We start from the raw sequence: 23,776 nt of genomic DNA, 5'->3' as shown, positions 1-23,776 counted from the left end.
CACAACTTTAGCATTTTCTCAAGAATTCTCTTAATTCTGCCTCTTCTCTATTTACGTCTAAAAAAAATGCACAAGAGAAATCGGAAAGAGTCCATGATTTTGTCTTTAAATGTCCAAAGATCAATAAGTGTTACGTATTCTGTCTGACAGTCGGGGTTAAAGGTAGTTGGGAGAGTTCCACTACATGGGTAGTTGTACTCTCGCCTATATTTACATTGCTCACGGGCACTAATGTCACAAAGTCATACCACAGTGACCCCACATCTGTCTAGACTCTGACCCTCACTACTAATAGATGGGCACATGCAATCTGTTGGTATTAATTAATACAGCAATGTGTTAAAAAGAGGCAGCAGGTAACTAAACCAAACACTGTAAGTCATGCATATTATAATATTTAAAACAATCTTAATCTGCCCTAAAGGCTGTATATGTGACAGTCATTAGCTGCTCTGCACTGGCTCCCTGTAAAGTCAAGAATCACATTTAAAATTCTTCTCCTTACCTACAAAGCCTTGATTGGTGATGCACCATCATAGCTTAAGGAGCTTGTAGTACCATATTGCCCCACTAGAGAGCTTGTAGTACCATATTGCCCCACTAGGGAGCTTGTAGTACCATATTGCCCCACTAGAGAGCTTGTAGTACCATATCGCCCCACTAGGGAGCTTGTAGTACCATATTGCCGCACTAGAGAGCTTGTAGTACCATATTGCCCCACTAGAGAGCTTGTAGTACCATATTGCCGCACTAGGGAGCTTGTAGTACCATATTGCCCCACTAGAGAGCTTGTAGTACCATATTGCCCCACTAGAGAGCTTGTAGTACCATATCGCCTCACTAGGGAGCTTGTAGTACCATATTGCCGCACTAGAGAGCTTGTAGTACCATATTGCCCCACTAGAGAGCTTGTAGTACCATATTGCTCCACTAGAGAGCTGCGCTCACTAAATGTGAGGCTACTTGTGGTTCCTAGAGTCCTATAAAGTAGGATGGGAGCCAGAGCCTTTAGTTATCAAGCTCCTCTTTTATGCGACCAGCTTCACCTTCAGTCCTGGAGGCAGACACAGTCACCTCATGTAGAGTAGGCTGAAGACTTTCCTCTTTATAGTCTTATAGTTAGGGCTGAATCAGGTTCACCTGGTCCAACCCCTAGATATGCTGCTTTAGGCTTATAGGCTGCTAGGGGACGTTTGAGGATACACTGAGCACCTATCTCCTCTTGTCTCTTTACTTATGGATGTTTTAGGATACACTGAGCACCTATCTCGTCTTCTCCCTCTTCTTATGGATGAATTTACATCTCTCCATTGCACATTATTAACTCTGCTTCTTCCCTGTGGTCTTTGTGCCTTCCGGCATTCTGGCTGTGTCTGAAGCCGGGCCTGGGTCCTGACTCCTTGCCCCTGCTTCCTGCATCCAGCCCCTGGCCTGGACCTAGCCTCCTTCCCAATGGCCCTGTCTCCTTCTTTGTGCCTCCTGCCTCCAACCTGGCCTCATTGGCCTCGTGCTCCATGCCTACTGTACTCATTATTCATAATTGTGGTCATATTCATTGAATGTGTTGTAACTCTGTAACGCTGTTCATCTGTACACATGATATATATTGATAATAATAGATCACAAAGTAGTCTGAAATTCAGTTTTAAGAAGAGACACAATTTCCTTTTGACCTGATAATTCAGTCCTGTGATTGTGTTTAGAAAAGAGCAGACGATTAAAACTTGTTATTCTGGCAACGTATATGAACAAGCTCATATTGATATATACTCTCAGTTCCACTGGAGGGCATGCGGTGCTCGCATATCGTCCTCAGTTGCTTGTTCGGCCAATCCATGTTTCATTTTCCCAGTACACCCGGACTCTGGTGATAAATGGCTCGCAATCTACTCAGGTATTAAAAGCCAGTCTGGAGGAATCACCAGTAGGCAGCGTGCTGATGTACTTTGTTGATGATTTAATTACCACCAACAAAAGAGGCCTGTAAGATAAACACATTGATGAAATATCAAACAGACCAGGGCCACCAGTCTAAACTGACTAAACTGAAGTTTCTTTTCGGAAAATTTATTTTTCCTAGAGCTCACAACATTCAATTAATCCACAATTTACTAACAGCCATTCTACTCCCCACAGCAATCTGCCTGTAAATGTGAAGCTATAAAATGGAGAATACTGATCCAGCATCAACTGGAACTGCTCATGCAGATGCAGACTATAGACAAACTAATGTAGTGTCTTCTTGCTGGTCAGCAGGTGGTGGTGAGATGATGATGGAAAAGAAGCTTCGAGTGACTCAATACTTGATAGGAATACAAAGTTTATTCTACAAGAGTATACAAGTCAAAACAGACGCCTATTAGAACGACCGGAAACTTTCAGGGTCCAGATGAGAAAGTTCAACGTTTGTACATGTTGTTACAGCTTATATAGGAGAAAAGAAGAGGCGTTTACGTTCGAAACTATAGGCTGGCCGCAACTGTTGGCAATGGTTTCGAGGGGGCTTATAGCCCCCACTCACACAGGACCTCACTCCACACTACAGAAACCTTGCGAGCCTCCGGGCCCATAACGATACGACTGGCGGTAATGTAAAATACACTACACTAACATATTACAAATGTCACATACAACGGATACTCCTCTTGCCTCCACCACAGACTTAGCAGAAGCACAGACATGTGCTGATTAGATGGAGAAAGATGCCTGGAAGAAGGATATATGTATATATGTCTACCCAAATGTTTGTTTCTTTAAATTCAAACCAGGAGATTTGCCTAATCTGCCCGATTAAAGTCTTTTTATTGACTCTTGTTCAACATATTCTTGTTATATATGTTTGAAAATCTCAATGTCTACCTTATAATTATGTTAACTGTATCATGAGCATACACATGTGATTGAAGTACAAGATTTCATCCACAAGAGGGTACTGTAACAGTTCAGCTCCACACCTTCCTTTTATTAGTGGTTTGTCTGCCTGTTTCGATAACTATCATGTCTTTCCAGATCCTGCTTCCCATCTCGTTAGTCCAACTCCCTTCACCTGTTTTCGCACCTGCCTCTGGTCACGCCCACCTCGTCAGTCTCATTCCCTTCACCTGGTCCTCATGCCCATCTCAACTGTTGCCCCATGCTCAGTGGCAAGTTAGGGGTATCTTTGCACGCTCTTTTTTTTCGGGGCCCGGGTAGCCATTGATTCCGACAGTTCATAGATTGGTTCAATCAGAAAGTGATTTTGCTCTGTAGTTTTGCTTCATTCAGTATCAGTATCTGATAAAACAAGAGGCCGAATTTCAGGGTCATAGTGATATTTTATGCCTATTTGGACACTATCACTGAGATAAATGATAAGAATGTATATTAATGCTGTTCTTTTACAGGCCTCCTGAAGGCGCTCTGAAAATATGTTAGCTGACCTTTGCTGACCTAGTTCAAATAGATATTTATTTCTGGTGGCGTGGAACAGAACATAATCTTTACGAACACTGAATGACAAAAAAAAACATAAGAGCATAAACTGGAAATTAAATTGATTGAAAGGCACTTGTGAGACCTCCTCCTGCTCACTACCATTGTTCCCTCATTTCCTAACATCTAAACAAACTCTAGTAGGATAAAACAGAGCTTCCCAGACTATAAACAAATCATAAAAAATAAAAAGTCAGGTATAGCCACTCTTATTATAATCCACAACTTTACCAGTCTTTTATCAAGCTTGGTCAATCAGTGTAGTCACAATATTATTAATAATATAACTGTGTATTCCTTTCTTAGAACAAAGTATTATACTGTGCATAAGCAGACCAGCTTGTTCGTGAGTTTCAACATGGAGAGAACAGGAGAAGAGAGAAAAAGTGTGCATCCTTAGGTTAGCGTTTTCCAAAATTGGATGTCTGGTAAAGTAATAATTCAACCAACGACCTTCTCTCGTTCTCTCCTTTCCAATGGGAGGATTTATTCTCTGATCACACGTAAAATACAAGCTTGATGCGATTGCAATCACAGCGGGAGTCCTTTTTAGTCAGCACATGTCAAAACCCAAAACGACTCTGCCTTTCCCAAAACAAGTCCGGCTCTTCAAGCACCCACATTCCGTGACGTCGTCCTGACCTCGGATCTGCTCCTTTCTCACAGGAGGGGGGCCCTGCTCCCCTCTCTCATTGTAACAACAGTATGTGTGTGTGTGTGTGTGTGTGTGTGAGTCTGTCTGTGTGTGTACTGACCCACTATCTGGAGCAGGGCGTCCCCCTCCAGGTCCAGCAGGATGCTGCCGGTCTGCAGACAGGTCCTCAGCTCAAACAGGCTGTGGAGCGTCAGCGTGGAGACGTGGGGCTTGCTCCACCTCTCGCCCCCTCCTCCACCTTCTCCTCGAACTTCACCCACCTGGGGGGCGGAGTCACCTTCTCATTGGTTTGTCCACACGTCGTGTTAAAGGTTGTGTCGAGTGACCCCAAACCCAAAGCTGTGTCTGTGTGTGTGTTGCTTTGGGTGAGGCGGAGTAGCTAACCTTCGAGAGGCACATACTTCAGCTGCTACGTGCTGTTTATTCTGAGGTTTAAAGGGACCTGCATGACAGTCCAATTCAAGAATTCAGATTAATATTAACACTTAACAACTGCGGACACCCTGCACCTGAATAGTTTGTCTCCGTTAATTTTCTTTGTGGGTTACTTCAGCAGCATGACCACCGTGAGTATAAACGGTCCACTTAATTCCAGATTACCTTGCATTTCTCCAGATATATTTACACTTTTTTTCCTCTCCTCCACGAACCTCTGTGACTCCGCCGTCATGTGTAACGCGCAGCACGACCTGATACAGCATCTGGTAGCGGATGCCGAGGTCTCGGAGCGATGTCTTTGCCTCCAGGAATTTGCGTCGTTTTTTTCCCCACCGCGAGTGAGAAGTTATCAAAGAAGTGTATGCGGTTCCCGGAGGAAGTGACCTCAGCCGCGCTTCATAATCAGCTGTTTGTCAGCGAAGTTATGGAGACAAATGTAGACCGTCCTCGGAGGCCTTGTCGAGTTGTTCTGCAGGTGTGCGGGGCCGCGGTGGCACCTGTCCAGCTTGAGTCGGTATATTGTGACTTTTTAATTGCAGTGATTGTACCTGTGTCCCCGTATTGGATTGTATTTTATATATTGGTGTTGTATTTGTGTTTGTTGATTAATAGATGTGGCAGCTGTCTCCAATTTGGCCTCGGCTGCTGGTGATTGGCAATCAGTCAGCAGCCAAGGCCGCCCTCATAAAAGCTCTCAGTTGAGAGTGGAGGAGGCGAGTGAGCAGACGTGTCGTTATGAGTCTGCTGTGTGTTGCGTGTGGTAAATAAAATATGTTACCGAACGGTAGTGATGGTGAGATGAAGCCTCATGAGGCATTGAACCACTTCAGCCAATTGGTTCGAGAAAGGGTTCATTTCTCGAAGCTTCATGTGCTCACGACACCACCTACTGGCCAGGTGTATAATCACAGGAAGCTGTATCTGAACCACATCATGTGATGCATTGCATTTTTGTGTCTGTTATGGCTGTTGGGAATGACTGTGAATTACAAAAATGTATGACCAAATCATTTCTGTACATAAATTATCACATGTGCATAATAAAATATTTTTTTAATGTATTCTGTGTGTAAATGTTCCCAAAATGGTAGTATATGATACGGCAGGTTGTGTAATAATGTTATGTCACTTTAGGAAAATGGCATGGGCTTAAGCAGGCAGAGGACAGTGAACGTGTGTGTGTAACTAGGAAGAGGGGACTGAATATGCTTGTGTAACTTGGACAGTGATGTACAGGATAAGGGATATTTTATTCATTTTTATTCAGAAATAACAGTTTCTCAACAGTTCCATCTTATCACCTATCCTTCTCTCCTAACTCTCCAAACTATCTCTCTCTAAACTCTCCAAACTCTCAACCAACAACCCACATTTTGAATGGAGCCTGAGGGGTTTATATTGCTGTCAAACCTCCCGGCAATATCTGAACCACTTCCCGAAGCAGTCACGTGGTACAGCCGGTCAGCGACGTTGTATGATAATCTATAGGTACCAGTGGTGGGCCGTCAGGGCCAGCAAGGCCTTCTCTGCTGGCCTAAATATAATATAATTTAAAAAATATATATTTTCAATTATTCCCCAGAGTAATAGTTATTCTCTTAATTTCATAGCGTTCCTCTTGGCTGCACTGCTACCAGCCCCAGGTTGGGATTTGGAGGGCTGGTCCTCAATAAAACCCATTGAGGACCAGCTCAATCCTCAATCCTCAATAAATCCCAAATATAATATATATACATATACAGTGCATCCGGAAAGTATTCACAGCACTTAATTTTTTCCACATTTTGTTATGTTACAGCCTTATTCCAAAATGGATTAAATTCATTATTTTCCTAAACATTCTACACACAACCCATAATGACAAAGTGAAAACTGTTTTTTGCAAATGTTTGCACATTTATTAAAAATAAAGAACAAAAACATAACATGTACATAAGCATTCACAGTCTTTGCTCAATACTTTGTTGAAGCACCTTTGGCAGCAATTACAGCCTCAAGTCTTCTTGGGTATGATTCCACAAGCGTGGCACACCTATTTCTGGGCAGTTTCTCCCATTCTTCTTTGCAGAACCTCTCAAGTTCCATCAGGTTGGATGGGGAGCGTCGGTGCACAGCCATTTTCAGATCTCTCCAGAGATGTTCAATCGGGTTCAAGTCAGGGCTCTGGCTGGGCCACTCCAGGACATTCACAGAGTTGTCCCGAAGCCACTCCTTTGTTATCTTGGCTGTGTGCTCGTTGTCCTGTTGGAAGATGAACCGTCGCCCCAGTCTGAGGTCCAGAGCGCTTTGGAGCATGTTTTCATCGAGGATGTCTCTGTACATTGCTGCATTCATCTTTCCCTCAATCCTGACTAGTCTCCCAGTTCCTCCCGCTGAAAAACATCCCCACAGCATGATGCTGCCACCACCATGCTTCACTGTCGGGATGGTATTGGCCAGGTGATGAGCAGTGCCTGGTTTCCTCCAGACATGACGCTTGGCATTCAGGCCAAAGACTTCAATCTTTGTTTCATCAAACCAGAGAATTTGGTTTCTCATGGTCTGAGAGTCCTTCAGGTGCTTTTTTGCAAACTCTAGGCGGGCTGTCATGTGCTTTTTACTGAGGAGTGGCTTCCATCTGGCCACTCTACCAAACAGGCTTGATTTGTGGAGTGCTGCAGAGATGGTTGTCCTTCATAGAACAACGCTGGAGCTCTGTCAGAGTGACCATCGGGTTCCTGGTCACCTCCCTGACTAAGGCCCTTCTCCCCCGATCGCTCAGTCTGGCTGGGCGGCCAACTCTAGGAAGAGTCCTGGTGGTTCCAAACTTCTTCCATTTCCGGATGATGGAGGCCACTGTGCTCATTGGGACTTTCAATGCTGCAGAAATCTTTCTGTACCCTTCGCCAGATCTGTGCCTCGATACAATTCTGTCTCGGAGGTCTATAGATAATTCCTTGAACTTCATGGCTTGGTTTATGCCCTGATATGCACTGTCAACTGTGATACCTTATATACAGGTGTGTGCCTTTCTCAATCATGTCCAATCAACTGAATTTAGCACAGGTGGACTCCAATCAAACATCTCAAGGATGATCAGTGGAAACAGGATGCACCTGAGCTACATTTTGAGTGTCATGGCAAAGGCTGTGAATACTTACGTACATGTTATGTTTTCGTTCTTTATTTTTAACAGATTTGCAAACATTTGCAAAAAACAGTTTTCACTTTGTCATTATGGGTTGTTGTGTGTAGAATGTTGAGGGAAATAATGAATTTAATCCATTTTGGAATAAGGCTGTAACATAACAAAATGTGGAAAAAGTGAAGCGCTGTGAATACTTTCCGGATGCACTGTATATACACATATATATATATATATATACACATATATATACACATAATATACATTTATTTATGTTTTATTGCATGTGTTTAATGTTTTAGGAAGTGCCTGCTGCTGCTGTTCCTGGCAAGAGGAGGCAGCCTGCAGTGGAGGTGCTGCCGGACAGGAACAGATGGGCACCATGAAGTCCAAGAGTTGCTACATGGACTGTTTGCCTCCTCCTGGGGTCTGAAGGATTTCAGATTCAAGGTCTTTATGGCTGCCGGCAGCCAGATCTAGCTCCAGTATTGCAAATAAAGATTTGACTATTTCAATTTGGCAAGGACACCAGTCTGATGTTTTATTTTTTGAACATACACTTTGATAATGTTGTGTCTGGGGCATCCACTCTATTCATTGGGTTTATTACGATACAGATTTTTAAATGCTGATAACAGTATTGTTGATATGTGTCCCTAAAGGAGATGAACAGTGTGCTCGAATACAGGTGGCCTGCTGCACACGGATAAAGACGCTGCACACAAGTCCCCAAAAGACTGATCACTTTATAAATTCTTTACTTTTTCAGCCGTGAAATGTAAACCAATTGTTTGTTTTTCTTTATGCTTTTAAAACATTAATTTAATGAATAACACAAATGTTATGCCTTGTGGTACTCAGCACTTTTCATCTCAATGGTCAGTTTTTGAACGCCACTATGTATTGAATAAATACAAATACTGTGAACAAACACTTTTTGACTCAAGACTATTCTGTTACACACACACATCATGTAGAATCACACAGAGTAGTATTGTAGAGGGGAGCACGCCAAAGTCCTCTGCAATTATTCAGTCTCACAAAATACCGCATAGTGTAGCGACTAGGAGGCACAGGGTAGACGAACACTGCAGGAGTGGATCAGCTGCAGCTTTTCAATGAGATGATATTGGTTGAGTCTGTGGTGAACATAGGCAACATAGGTAAAGACAACTGACTCATTGTTTCAGTGTTAATTTAATCATACAAATGCTTTATTATAGATGCAGGAGAAGAAGAAAAACTAAGCTTTATTTTGACAGTTTCTTGTCAGATGAATGTGCTATTTTAGGACTATCAAAGTTCATCTCATCCACTCACCATGCCACCCATCTCAAATCCATACACAGTCAAAAAGTAAAACCACAGAATTAATCGAGCAATATTCAGATTTCTCACCACGTGTTTGATGATAACGACTCGGAGAACGTTTGATAAAGGATAATATCCTAAATTAATATCAAATAAATCAGAAAATGTCTGAAAAATAAAGAAAAAATAACAGAAAATAAAATATAAATATATACATACATATTAGGGCTGTCAATCGGTTAACAAAAATTTAACTAATTAATCGCACATTTTGAAATTCATTAATCGTGATTACAAGTTTCTTTTTCTTCTTTTTAAAGACAAAACTTCACACAGAGCTGTGTTTTCAAAGAGGCTCCTACCTATAAAGTGCCAGCGAGGTATTTAATATCGTGGATCATAAATTGTTTCTTCAGTGAAACATCCAGATTAGTAAGAAAAGGTGCATTTGAGACCCCATTGGTCCTGTCATCTTTAACATTGAACACAGCAGAACCAGTGGCCTTGGTAAACTGACAAATGTGTCACATTAACCCTCTGGAGGCTGGGGACATTTTCTCGATTTTACAAAAAAATATAAATTCACCTTTTAAAGGCGTTTGCATATGACACACCCCCACGTGTTATACATCAAACATTCCAGAACAATCTCAGCTCCATTCAATGAGGCTCAGTTGTCCTCGCGCCGTGTTCTCTGGTTCTCTGACTGACAGGCTGCTAATGAGCCTTACCTGTGTGGTGGGAGGTCCTTTGTGATTTACTGAGTGATCATTGGTTGTTTTTTTCGCAAAATGTTGACAGACAAACGGATTGAACAATCACGGTGAAGGTTTCGTGTGACGACTGCTTTGCGCGCCGCGTCACCCGGCACTTTACTTTACTCAGCACTTTACTTTATTTCCCCCCTGCATATTTAGCATTAGTATTTTGTTGTATATTTATTTTCATTGATGCTCTGATGTGCACCGCTGCTGTGATTTTTGAAATGTCCCCACTGTGGGACAAATAAAGGAATATCATATACATCATAATGCATGTACGCAGATTAAAACACATACCGAGTATGTTAATAATGCACTATAGACAGTGTCAACACATTTTTCTGCCATCTGCTTCCTCGTGAATGGTGTGCTTCAACTGCATCTTCCTATAAGTTAAATTTGTCCTTAAATCATACATATATATTTCACTGCTATTCTTAAAAGTGACATTATAGTAGACGGCCTGCGTGTTACCACCCGCAGTGTATATGAACTAGTCACAAACATTTTAGAAGGAAATAACGAAAAGAAGGAGGTTTTTCTGGCCGTTATTCAACCGCCAGCTTCCCAGTGATCCTGTAGGCCTCCGCCGGCCCCCGCTCGCCACACGTCTGCTGGCTCTCTTGGCTCGCTGGCTTCTCCAGCATTTCTGTCAATAGTGAACTTATTATTAACACGTGAACATCTGGTACAATAACACATGACTCGTTTTATCCTTTTTTTTCCTTTGAGATCTAGAACCCCAAGATGACAAGTGAGAAAAAAGATTATGGTGATCCAGTTTCTAAGTCTGATCTAAATAGTGTTCTCAGCTGCATTAATGACTTCTTTAATTATACGTGTGTGTGTGTGTATATATATATATATTCTAACAAGAAGATGTCTCCGGAGAGAGCGAGAGATTTGAGAAAGGAACTTTTGTAAACATCTATCCAAAAGAAACGGCAAACAAAAACTACGCTGTATAGTCTAAATATCTTAAACCCCCTCTGACCTTGCCCCGTATGATCATTACATCGAGGTCAGAGCTGAGCGTCCAGTTACACTCTGCAATCTTCGAAGTGAAGACAGCGTGCCATGCTAGCAGCGAGGCAGTGTTTATGTTGCATTCGCATGGAATCATCATTTTAAAAGACGAGAGCGCGGCGCTAAAGTTTAGTGAGGTCGCCAGAGAATACGAGCAGAAGAAATAGACGGCGCTGCCTTTTTACCTTTTAAAGTTGCATTAAAAAATAATAATTGCCATCCTCCGTGATAAAAAGTACAACCGGATGTTACGCAGGTTGCTCTCAGGAGAACATTTTTAACAGATTGGAATATGCTACATGCGGACTAGTATAGTTGCGTAAAATAATACACACAATAGTTAAATGTAATTATTTTCCATCACCACGGCATCATTTCTTAATGAAAGCTCTTGCTTCCCCCATGGCGTCCCAACCTCATGAATGAACATTAAGGAGGGAGAAGTGGTTAGAAGACAACAGTTGTTCTTGGTTACCTGGAGAAGAGCGTTGTCCCTCTGCAGCCTCTCCTCCAGGCTGCCTTGTGGAAGATCCAACAGCTTGCAACTCCTCCTCTTCATCACACATAGTTACACAAGTTATTACTGCCACCAGCACGCCAAAGAATAGCAACAAAAGAACGATGCCGTGTTGCTGCTGGCTGTTCATCCACTGCAAGTCCACTAAAGGTGTTTTTATGAGTTCTCGTTTTCCAGATCAATGTCATGCGAATGCAAGTCAGGGGGCTTTAAAGGCACAACCTGCCTGAACTTCAAGGACCGACACAACAAATAATTAAACTACCGAGTCACATAATATTTGGAAAAATACCAGTACTTTCTCTAGAAAAAAAACAAGTGAAAACCGTTGATGTTGCTTGAAGTACAGTCTCAGTCTCTTTAAACTAAATTACTGTTATCAAACCTTAGTTTAAATACAAAACCGTATTCTGCACCAAATAAGAAAAGTTCTGCTAAAATACAGTAACAGTATATATTCTATATCCTACTCAAAACAAAGAGTGTCGGGCTATATAATAATGCAGCCATGGGACTACACCACTTTGCCTGAAACAGTAACTTCTTGTGCTGAAGTTGCTGACGGTCACTGTGGCCAGACTGTTCCCTAAAGAGCAAAGGAAACTTAGCCTAGCCTGCACATGCATGTTTTAACATTATAATAATTCTAGGGCTGTCAGCGTTAACGCGTTAATCTATGCGATTAATTTGGCCGCGTTAACGCACTAAAATATTTTAACGCAATTAACGCACTTTTTTATTTTATTTTTTATTTTAAACCGCGGCAGTACGGTTTGACACTGTTTCCGTTTTTAAAACAATCATTTCTCCGCGAAAATAAGGAGCAGAAATCAGTTTAACTCGTGGATGAATCAATCGGGTTTCCTCCTGCTCCTCCTTCCTCCCGTCTCCCCCTCTGATACACAGAGGAACGGAGGGGCGACGTGTCGGGGGACCCGGCGCGGAAAGAACTCGTCACACGAAACCTTCAACGTGATTGGTCAAACCAATGAACACTCAGTAAATCACAAAGGACCTCCCACCTCACAGGTGAGGCTCATTTAGCAGCCTGTCAGTCAGACAACCCGAGCCCGAGGACACGGCGCGAGGACAATGAGGCTCATTTCAGAGCTGAGATTGTTCTGGAATGTTTGATGTATAACACGTGGGGGTGTGTCACATGCAAAAGACTTTAAACGGTGAATTTAATTTATTTTGTAAAATGTATAAAATGCCCCCAGCCTCCAGAGGGTTAACGTGACATATTTGAATGTCAGTCAGTTACCAAGGCCACTGGTTCTGCTGCTGTTCAGTGTTAAAGATGACAGGACCAATGGGGTCTCAATATACTTCTTTTTTTTTACTAATCTGATGTTTCACTGAAGAAACAATTTATCATCCACGATATTAAATACCTCGCTGGCACTGTATATGTAGGAGCCTCTTTGAAAACACAGCTCTGTGTGAAGTTTTGTCTTTAAAAAGAAGGGAAACACTTTTAAACGGTGAATTTTTTTTGGTGTGTAAAATGTATAAAATGAGCCCAGCCTCCAGAGGGTTAACGTGACATATTTGAATGTCAGTCAGTTACCAAGGCCACTGGTTCTGCTGTGTTCAATGTTAAAGATGACAGGACCAATGGGGTCTCAATATACATTTTTTTTACGAATCTGATGTTTCACTGAAGAAACAATTTATCATCCACGATATTAAATACCTCGCTGGCACTGTATATGTAGGAGCCTCTTTGAAAACACAGCTCTGTGTGAAGTTTTGTCTTTAAAAAGAATGAACTTTTAACTTTTAACTTTTAATTGCGATTAATCGCGATTAATGAATCGCAATTTCAAAATGTGCGATTAATTAGTTAATTTTTTTTAATCGATTGACAGCCCTAAATAATTCACATTAAACAGGTAGGCGATATTAACAATGTCAAGCATAATAATACACATCAACACAGAATCAATGTAACACCTCACCTGAAGCTCTGATGGTCCAGCTGCTGCTCCCTCAACCTGATTTGAGTTTCCTGAATGCATATCAAAATGAATTAATGTCGACCTTGAGTAGTAGTATACGTATTTATTTTGATAGCAATTTATAATATTTAGGCAATAGGTTCAGGTTTTATGGAACAGCCTTGTTTTTTTGTATTCAACATCACGTAATTTACACAATCCAAAAGTGCTGCCATGAGGTCAGATTCCCCAAACCGTCCTTCAGTTTCATTGCTAATGCATGGTCATGAGCACAATGCCACGAGTACGAGCTCACGTGAAGGCCTGCTGGTCCAGCTGCTGCTTCCTCAGCCTGATTTGAGTTTCCTGAATGCATTGAAAACTGATGCAGGTTTGCACTGTGTGGGTAGTTAGCCTGCTACTAGCTAGCTAACAACGACATTTGAGTGTCTAGAAAAGCGCTATAAATTCCCAGTATTATTATTATTATGACCATCTGGGTTACTCTTTATTCATTATAAGTATTATTTACCCGTCAACTCTTTTAATTTATTATGAATATCTTTGATTTAGAGATATGTCAATTGCTTGATTCAAACCAGCGGCTTGGTCACGTGACGCGTTTCATAATGATAAATTAACCAAAAATGCCATAGAAATTGCTCGAGACGATAGTCTAGCGGTAAGAAGCGCCCTCATATGGAACGCGGGTTCATAGGTTCGCGGCCCGCCTGTGTGAGCTGAGGGTGGGTTTCCTCTGAAGAGAGTGGTTTCCCCCGTGACAATTGTCCGAAAAACTCTTTTACGAAATTTAAAAACATTTCACATTTTAATTCTCGACCTCCCCCGTAGCTTTTGTGAAATACGCGGAATGTTGGCGATTTTTAACGGCTCTCGGCTCTCTGGGCCCCGACATGACGAGTTAGCTCCGAGGCTAGCCGGTGTGCGGGATTAACTGGTTTTTGAATTAACTGGTTTTGGTACGCGTGCATGAGGCAGACGTGCCGTAGGAGTGGCCTCGAGTTGCCTCTCAGGACCCGTCTCGACTAACTAGGAAATGCACATTTCCATCGCTTAGCCTCTCTGTCACGTTCTTTTTATGTAACGCTAATGTTTTAAAGACTAAACACGGAGGACTTTGCTGTAAAATGCCATACCTGTTCGGGAGGCTGTTGTTGAGACAGCGAGGACAAAGTAGGTGACTCTGCTGATGCCTGTTCAATATACTACTAACTTCAATAAATACTTGACAAAATGCTCTTGTTGTCAGTCTGATATTCATGTTATACGTCGTTATCTGACGTCAAGTCGATGTGAGACCAGTTTACTTTTCATACAGTGTGTAATGAAGCATGTAGCCCGTTGTTTACACCCAGCTCGCCCACCGCTGTCAGCTGGGAAACTGATCGACTCCGATTAAGTTGTGATACAACACTTTGTGCTGTCTCACATCTCTTATGTTTTATATTCGAGACTACGGATCAACATATATCATCGTAGCTATGGTATACATGTTCAGCATGCACTCGTCCAGATTAAAGATAACTGGTCACTGTCATTTTGTGACGATATGGACGACCCACATTGAATAACTGCACACAGGAGCGAGCGTGTCTTTAGAAATATTGACCACACTTTCCTGTAACATTAGATGTGGTCTTGATAGAAATACAGTAACATGTTATTAACAACATGCAGCATGTTTGCGATGCTGGAGGCAACCCGCGATGGTTTTTAACACGCTTTCTACCACGACTCTTTGATGCCAGGATGGTGACAAAATATGGATGCATCTCAAATGTGAGCATATTGAGATCATTATCAGATATATTTTTATGATCCCCGTGGGGTTATGGTTGAATGTTAACCTTGCTTTTGTAAATACCTTTAAGAAATATAAATGCAGGAGTTGGTTAAATGTGTGTGTATTATGATACGTTTAATTACTTATTTAAACTGGTTTTTATCATTTTTAAATATCAAAATAATATCTAACCAGTGTAAATAAGTAATTCAAAATTGTAGACATGTAGTATGCAATGCTACTTCTGGTTTGTAGTAGCTAGACTTGTTCGACAGATGGAAAGACAGGAATGGTACTCATTCAGAATCTCCTTTATTGGCCAAGTATGAGTACACAAGAAATGGTTCTGTTTTGTTTGAAATGCTTTACATTTATGTGGACAATACATCTTCAGTTCTGCCATTGTAGTCTGTTCCTGTGCAGTTTCAATTCAAGCCACACTGATTGATGTGCAGAGAACAGATTGGAATATTTTTGTGGAGGGCTGGATCTGCAGCTCGACCACTATAACCTCCTGAGACCCAGCCGATTCACTTGTGTCCTGTGGTGGACATTTTGGTTTTGCATTTCTTCTTTGACTCATTTGACTTCTATCAAGTCCTGCTGTACTATAAAGAGAATATGTATATGAGGGTAATAAATATATATATATCCCCCCGTTACCTTCACATTTACTAACATCTTTTACCCTTGGGGTCAATTTGACCGTGTGCAGGAACTGGCAAAGGCACACACACGTGTGTGTGTGGTTATAGAAAATATCTCCTAATGTATGTTCTTCACAGAAAATTAACCAAGGCTAATGAGTCTGAAAAAATAATGAATCGTATAATTTGGTTTGATAACATTTTTTAAACGGGTCGCACAGAACCAAACACACAAGGGTTATGTAGGTTAGGGCCCTAAAACTCTGAAGATTATACAACTATAGGTTATAGTAATCTCAATATTATCCGAAACAAGCAAAACCAATGTGTGTAAAATGTTGATATTTCTTAAATGTTTTACACAGTGAAAAACAGCCTGGGGTCAAATTGACTCCAAAGAACACCGAAGCGTATAAATTGTGTTCAGGACATTGAAAACATATCGTCATGTTAATTTTATGTTCACCCAGTTGTACCCAATCAATTTGGACAAATCATGAAATATGAAGCCAAACATTTTTTGTCAATCATTTATTCTTTTTTCAATGATGGGCCGGAGTGGGACCCATTTTCCATCAGTGTGTCCATGAAGAACAGAGATAGTCCCGGTCTGCAGGGGGATGTCCCACGCATTCCATGTGGAACCAGAGTTGGCATCTTGTGCACTCGATCTGAAAATGGACAAAACCTTTTAAGTATGTTCTTATATTTGGTCTGGTTTAAGAAACTCTTCCAGAATAGGATATTAAAAAGGGACCATTTACAAATTCATTAGGCATTCCTTCATTATAACTGAATGCATCTTTGATACTGGGTGTAAATCGGAAACTGTGCCGTTTGTGTTACTTCAGCTACTTCAGTGTCCTCCGAAAGTGCAAAAACATGCAAGTTAGGTGACGTGCCATACATTTTCAGTAGCTGTGAGATTGTGAGTGTTCACCAGGTGATGTAGGGGCAAGGTGCATCCCAGTCTTCCAGCCAAATGTTGTTGGTCCGAATATAAATATTTTTTCTTACCCACTCGTCAACCTCAGCCCCAGAGCTGACCTCCCCGCAAGCCCGACACACCTCAGATAGGTCATCTGTGAAAATAATACAGCCATTAATGTTGTTTTACTGACTAAACAACATTCAAGTATTCCTGTTACACTCCCGTGTACCTGAATTCAGTAGGAGTTGCGTGGCGATGTCAAGCCTCATCCTGCCCACTCCCTCATCGTCCACAGGGAACTGGACATCTTCTTTTTTTAATATCTGCTCTGCCAGCTAAAAAGTCTGTATTAGTTGAAGTCTGATTCCTTCTTTTGAAATTACAGATGTCTTTAGAGAGAATCACACTGTTACTTTGCAAACAAAAACACTGCACGATGTGCCGTCCTGCTGCTTGGGATGGGGGATTGTGGCACATGTCCATCTGCCAATCGCTGGAAATTTTCTTCGGACCAGTGCTCTACAATGATGTCACAAATTGCTTACAGTTCGCCATTTTTATAAACATAAACCAAAGTAAAACACATTTACACTTAGGATCATGTTTAAAATAAACAAGGACACTCTTGAGTCGTCAAAAAGGCAATTATTTTATGAACTTTGTCTTCCTCCTTAAATATGATCCTAAATGCATGATGTATTTATTTCCCCACACATTAAAGCTGATATCTCACTCACCTGGTTATATCCCTGCATTTATTAATGTGGTCTTGTGTGGCACCGAATGGGTCCACATAGAGGGCCCTCTTCTCCTGAAGATATATGATCTATAGAAATGCAAATGATAATTAGAGCAAAACATGCAGACATCAGATGGTGTCATGACTGATCTGAATGTTTTTAAGATTACTTACAATGAGTGTCCAGTGTCCCCGACTACACACAGCTCCAGCCGCCACATTTGTCTTTGTAAGATCCAACAAAAAACAACACACAAATATATATATATAGATACACACATACAAAAATCAAGCTGTATACTCACTTCTTAAAAGTGAGGTTTTAGATCCCTCCCAGAGGGCCGTCATTACATATGTATCGATGATGGTGGCGTTTGCCTCCCTTCCCACCATGTTCAGATATGCATTGATAATCTGTGAGTAAAACAGTAACTTGTCACCAATCTAAAAAGGAAAATATCAGTCCAATATGTTTTTGTTTTTTAAAGTACCTCTCCCTCCACCAGATGTCCAGGGGCCAGGACCATGAGATTTTCTGAAATTTTTTTGTACGGCCCAATCTTTGACCAAATAATATTTTTCCTCTTTCTCCCTGTCCAGATGTCTTTGATGATGGTGTGTGTGTGTCTGTGCGTCTCTGTCTGTGTTTGTTTCTGTGTCTGTTTGTGTCTGTTTCTGTGGCTGTGTGTGTGTCTGTGTTTGTTTCTGTGTGTCGGTGTGTGTCTGTGTCTGTGTGTGTCTGTGACTGTGTCTTGGATGGACCAGCCAGAGGAGAAGGATCCGAAACTCTCTTTTCAGTTTAGCTGGGATCCTCTCCTCTGGCTGGAAATAATGAGTTCATAAATCGATGTTGGATTGTGTAACCCTCTTCCCCTTTTGTGTGGCCAGCACAGCTTTTTTGCCCTCTAGTTTCACAATTACAAAGGGGCCCAACATAGTGCTCTCCATCTTGCCCCCTTTCCTCTGCTCCTGTTTAATATTTTTGTGGAGCACCCGATCCCCCACTTTAAAAATGGTCCTCCTGGCCAATTAGTGATTTTCGTTTACTGACTCTATCCTGGCTTATTTTAATGTTTTGTAAAACGTCTTCAAAAACAGCCTTTTGATTTCTCAGTCCGTCTGCCATTGCCTCCGTCTGCACCAGGCCGCAGACTTTATCTTCTGTGACCTGCCACAAACCACATTTTCAATGTTGTGCAAATCGATAATCCAAATTCAAGATCTAAAAAAGGATAAGAATAATACAGAATCTTACATTGTACTCTGCTGGTATCTCCGACGGATACCGCGCCTCCCTCCCAAACATCAAATAGTATGGTGTGTACTTGGTGGTAAGTTGCTTCTTTGTCCGAAGCGCGAACATAGTCGCTGGCAGGACTTTGTCCCAACGGGTGGGGTTCTCTGCCACCAGTTTGTTCAGGGACCTAAAAATGCAAAGAATCAAATACAGGCATTTGGTATGATAAAACAACCTCTTTTTTCACTAAGTATATCACTACTGATTACCTGTTCAGAAAAGAATCAGGAAATCAGTGTGTTATTCTTTGAAGAGCTTAAATTCATGTACCTATTAAATACAAAACATACCTCTGTATTGTGCCATTTAGTCTCTCCACGTGGCCGTTGGTCTGTGGATGATAGAGGGAGCACAGGCTTCGCTCGATGCCCAGCCTCTCACACAGGCCAGAGTTGACGTGGAAATTCTCATTCGGTTAAACATGAAATTGGTATGGACAGCAGTGAGCTGACATATTGGGGATTCATAATGCATCATCATTGTACCTTATTGCGAAACTCAGTGCCCTGGTCTGTTAGCAGTCTTTTGGGTGCACCAAATTTGTAAAAGAAATCAAGAATACAACTGGTCACCTCATCTGCTGTTTTTCTTTTAAGTGGGTATGCCTCAGACCATTTGGTGAAATAATCAACCATGACACATATGTACTGGTTGCCACCATCTGTTTCTGTGAGTTTTCCCACTAGGTCCAAACCAACCAATTCAAACGGTTCTGTTACCTGGAAGAAAGAAATAAACACTCAGGCATTAGAAAATCCTTCAGGTGTTTGAAAGTTGACAATATACAATTCCTTTACCTCTATCGGCTGGTACTCTTTTTTCTCTTTGAGGTTGGCCCTCTTGCATTGGCACTGTGGACACCGAGTAATCTAAACAGACCAACGGCATTTCAAACTCATTGTCAATATGTGATAATGAATATTAAGAGTACAATTGGACCGCGTTTCATAATGATAAATTAACCAAAAATGCCATAGAAATTGCCCGAGACGATAATCTAGCGGTAAGAAGCGCCCTCACATGGAACGCGGGTTCATAGGTTCGCGGCCCGCCTGTGTGAGCTGAGGGTGGGTTTCCTCTGAAGAGAGTGGTTTCCCCCGTGACAATTGTCCGAAAAACTCTTTTACGAAATTTAAAAACATTTCACATTTTAATTCTCGACCTCCCCCGTAGCTTTTGTGAAATACGCGGAATGTTGGCGATTTTTAACGGCTCTCGGCTCTCTGGGCCCCGACATGACGAGTTAGCTCCGAGGCTAGCCGGCGAAGCAGGCAATGAACGTCGAGACTTCACAAAAGATAGATAACGGGTTCAACTCACGGACATTAAACAATAATTGAAGCGAGCAAACGACAGGCTGGATGAGGCGACGGGGAGAATAGACGAGACCGAGTCCCAGGACTTTGGAACAACAGACAGGAGAAGCAAAACAACGCATTACTCACCTAGCATCCAGCTAACCAGCTCCGGTCAGCTACTTGCTCGCGTAGCTACGTGGAGCTCTCTGGCTGTGAGGGAACGATACGGGTCTCCGATTGCCCGAATAGTCCAATCACGTGAAATAAGAAACGATGTCCTTGGCCAGGGTGCACATTTCTACGCCCGAAGATTCACGTTTCATCAGACAATGAGAAGCCGTCCTTGCCGCAACGACCGTGAAATGTTTGCTCGCTCCCGTACACTCTTCTTCTTTTTTCTTTTCTTCATCTCAACATTTTCAGAGGCGCGGCGCCCTAGCGCCCTCTATTGACGCACCGCCACATGATGTATGGACAACTATGCTGCAAATTAACCATGAACATTAAATATCAGAGGAAATAAACGGCATTAAATACATATTCATCAATAACCTAGTTAGTTAACAAAGACGATGGGTACATTTAATTAAATGTATGGTTTACATAAGCGTATACTGCCATCTACTGGTAGAAAGGTTCCTCTGCTTCTCCTCATACAGGCTCTGCTTTGTTCATTCAAGAAACAGCACAATGAGGTGGACAACTATAACAGCAACAACTCGATACACACACACGACTTTGATTAAACTATATTGAAAAGTTGCTGCGTACATTTATAAATATGAATTAAACTGCCTGTAGTCACTACTGTTGGAAACAGCTTAATTATTTATATTACTAATGTTCTTTTTACATTACCCTGCTCTGTTTACTGTAAATAAGAATATCTATAATTTTATATTTCATAATTGACGGTCACTCAGACATTTCTTTCGAAGTTTCATACACCATGTGTGCTGTTGTGTATTTTATTCAGTCAAATACAATACAATATTATTCTATATAATATACAAAACAGGACTGAAAAGGTATAGGTAGAAGAAGAAAATGCTTATATATTCCTATCCTAAATTAATATCAAATAAATCAGAAAATGTATGTAAAATAAAGAAAAAAATAACAAATAAAAAATAAAACAATATATATACACACATACATCTTCCATATAAATAAATTTTACATTACATGTCATTTAGCAGACGCTTTTATCCAAAGCGACTTACAATAAATGCATTTCAACCTAGAGTATAAACAAAGAACAAGAATACAGGAAGTAACATTTCCTCAACATAGTCGAATGACAAAAGTACCACAATAAGTGCTATTTAAGTGCCACTGAAGTGCAAATCTGTGTTTTAATCCAGATATAGTCGGAAAAGGTGTGTTTTCAGTCTCCGGCGGAAGATGTAGAGACTTTCTGCTATCCTGATGTCAGTGGGGAGCTCGTTCCACCACTGAGGAGCCAGGACAGCAAACAGTCTGGATTTCGAGTGATTAGCTCGAGGCGCAGGAGTCACAAGTCGGTTGGCTGTTGCCGAGCGGAGCGAACGTGCCGGGGTGACCATATCCCGGATGTAGACGGGGCCCGATCCGTTCAGAGCACGGTACGCCAGGACCAGTGTTTTGAAGCGGATGCGAGCAGCCACCGCGGTAAGGTGGTCCGTGTACGTTTTGTTAGTTTGTTTTTTCGTTTCATTCCAAATACGGAATACGGAAATCACGTGGTTTTTTCGTTTTCCGTTTCAAAACCAAAAACGGAAAAACGGAATACCACCTCCGTATTTCGTTTCTGCTGTCTGAAACCAAAAACGACAGAACGGAAGTGCTTAAAATGAAGTCAAAATAAAAGCCAGTGATACATATTCGGATTAACCTTAGAAGAATATTAATTAATCAATATAAAGAATAAATAATTAAACGGGGATATTTTAACGATGCAAACACATAGCAGGGTAACGTTAGAAGAATATTAATTAGTCAATATAAAGAATAAAGAATTAAACCTGGATATGTTAGCGACAGTGGTGACGACGGGAAGTTTAATATTCATGTAGCCTACACAGCAAGAATCACCTTCTCACTTAATCGTTGCATTGTTTGATGCAACACAGTTCCTAATATAGATTAATCAAAGTAATGTTTCTGTGCAGAGACTATATTTCCACCGCAGAGTAAACGGTTCACCTTTATACCGCTAGATGGCAGTATATTGATACATATGTATTTAATGCCGTTTATTTCCTCTGATATTTATGTTCATGGTTAATTTGTTGTATACATCATGTATTTACTTGTTTTATTTGGGTCATTTGGAACAAACATTCCCACATGGAAGAGTGAGGATATGATGACCACGAGGCAATACATATTGACAATTGAAAAAGAGACAGTAGTGGTTGATTTTTCTTATTAAGCAGCCTTCAGTTAACACTAGTCACAGCACCACCTGTGCTTCACCTGTAACCTTCATTACTACATCATCATTACATCAACGGTTAATGGGGACAAGTTTTTGTTTTGTTTTGTTTTATGTTTATATGCATGTGTGTGTATAGTGTGTGTGTTTATATGTATATATGTGTATATATGTATACGTATGTATGTGTGTATATATATATAGATATATATGATTTTTTGAAATACGTTTTTAAATCATAGGTTAGACTTATAAGCTCGTTAGCAGCCTCGACCCTTCGGTCAGCCACTTTCTTCATTTGTTGAATTATGAGTGTTGTATATTTTGCTGATTGAAATAAACTAAATCATCATCAACATGTAACCTGTTCTGTTGTTACTCTGCAGTCTTAGCTCTGACTACATCACATCATCATCATGTAGTACTTTGGTCTCCAGAAGGATGGAGCTCTGTGTTGTGTGTGAACATGTTCTGAGGAGTTGACTCCATGAGTTATTGTATCAGACTGAAACATGAGCAAAAAGCCTCTCACATCTCTAAGATGTCTCACATAGTTTATAGTATTGATTGTTTGGAGTTGTTGTCTGCTGTTGGAGTGTGGCTTGCATCTGCATGCATATTTAGATAAGCTATCATGCTCAGGAGTTTGAGTAGGAGAGACAGGCCCTTCTTTTCTTAGCCTTATTTAGTTAGTTTCCTCCTGGCCTTCTTTAGTTTAGAGCATCTTTTAGTTCTCAGGCTCAGGGCAGGTGGTCTTCTTTAGCTCAGAGCTTTCTTTCGTGGCCTTCTTTAAGCGGGGAGCAAAGTCACTACCTTCTTTAACAAGTTGGAGCTCTTCTTTTAGTTTAGTAGCTAATCATGACCAGGTTTAGCTCAGAGCAACAGGTCATGGCCTTGTTTAGCTAATAGCAACAGGTTTAGCTCAGAGTAGGCCTAACAGGTCATGGCCTTTAGTTTAGAGCAGCAGCTCACATGTAGCCTTTTATAGGCTATCTGATCCAATGACATCTGCACACTTCTAGATTAGTAAAGAAAGACAATCTTTGGTATTTTCTAATTCTTTATGTCAAGCACAAGTTAACTACTCCCTAGCATTGCATTAGGATTACATTCCTGTATTTGAATTGTATTGCTGGATCTCAATTCCTCTGATTCTTCCATCTGCAGTTAATCTGCTCGCATGATTTACATCATCAAAGTTTTGCCTTCCAAGAGCTGTTCCAAATGAAAAGTGAATGTCAGATGTATGAACTCCTGACTGAGCTTCACTGAAGCTTTCTACCCTGCTACAAGCTCAGGTCAAAATGGTGTTTAGTATTATGTGATTTATAGGTTGGCTCAGATTGTTTATCATTGATGTTTGTTCCTGCTGTTTGATTGTCGTGCTCAGACATCAGCTGT

At 41.2% G+C, this 23,776-nt stretch overlaps 1 long non-coding RNA gene across 4 annotated transcripts; it reads right to left on the bottom strand.

The window, feature by feature from the left end:
- Nucleotides 1–16,224: 16,224 nt before the first annotated feature.
- LOC130196589 (uncharacterized) lies at nt 16,225–20,302 on the bottom strand. Of its 4 annotated transcripts, none has more exons than XR_008832273.1 (8): nt 20,107–20,302; nt 18,952–19,530; nt 17,856–18,788; nt 17,670–17,778; nt 17,539–17,589; nt 17,363–17,451; nt 16,855–17,144; nt 16,225–16,776 (listed from the first exon to the last, which is right to left on the bottom strand). It is a non-coding gene; the product is annotated as an uncharacterized LOC130196589 (long non-coding RNA). The 4 variants fall into 4 exon arrangements; XR_008832274.1 differs by having other exon boundaries at nt 17,539–17,778; nt 17,856–18,532; nt 18,620–18,788; XR_008832272.1 differs by having other exon boundaries at nt 17,539–17,778; nt 18,952–19,380; nt 19,459–19,530.
- Nucleotides 20,303–23,776: the final 3,474 nt, after the last annotated feature.

The sequence above is a fragment of the Pseudoliparis swirei genome, chromosome 7, assembly GCF_029220125.1.
Source record: "Pseudoliparis swirei isolate HS2019 ecotype Mariana Trench chromosome 7, NWPU_hadal_v1, whole genome shotgun sequence".
Lineage (NCBI taxonomy): Eukaryota > Metazoa > Chordata > Actinopteri > Perciformes > Liparidae > Pseudoliparis > Pseudoliparis swirei.
Note: the sequence above shows the minus strand (reverse complement) of the source record. Positions and strands in the feature narration are given on the sequence as shown.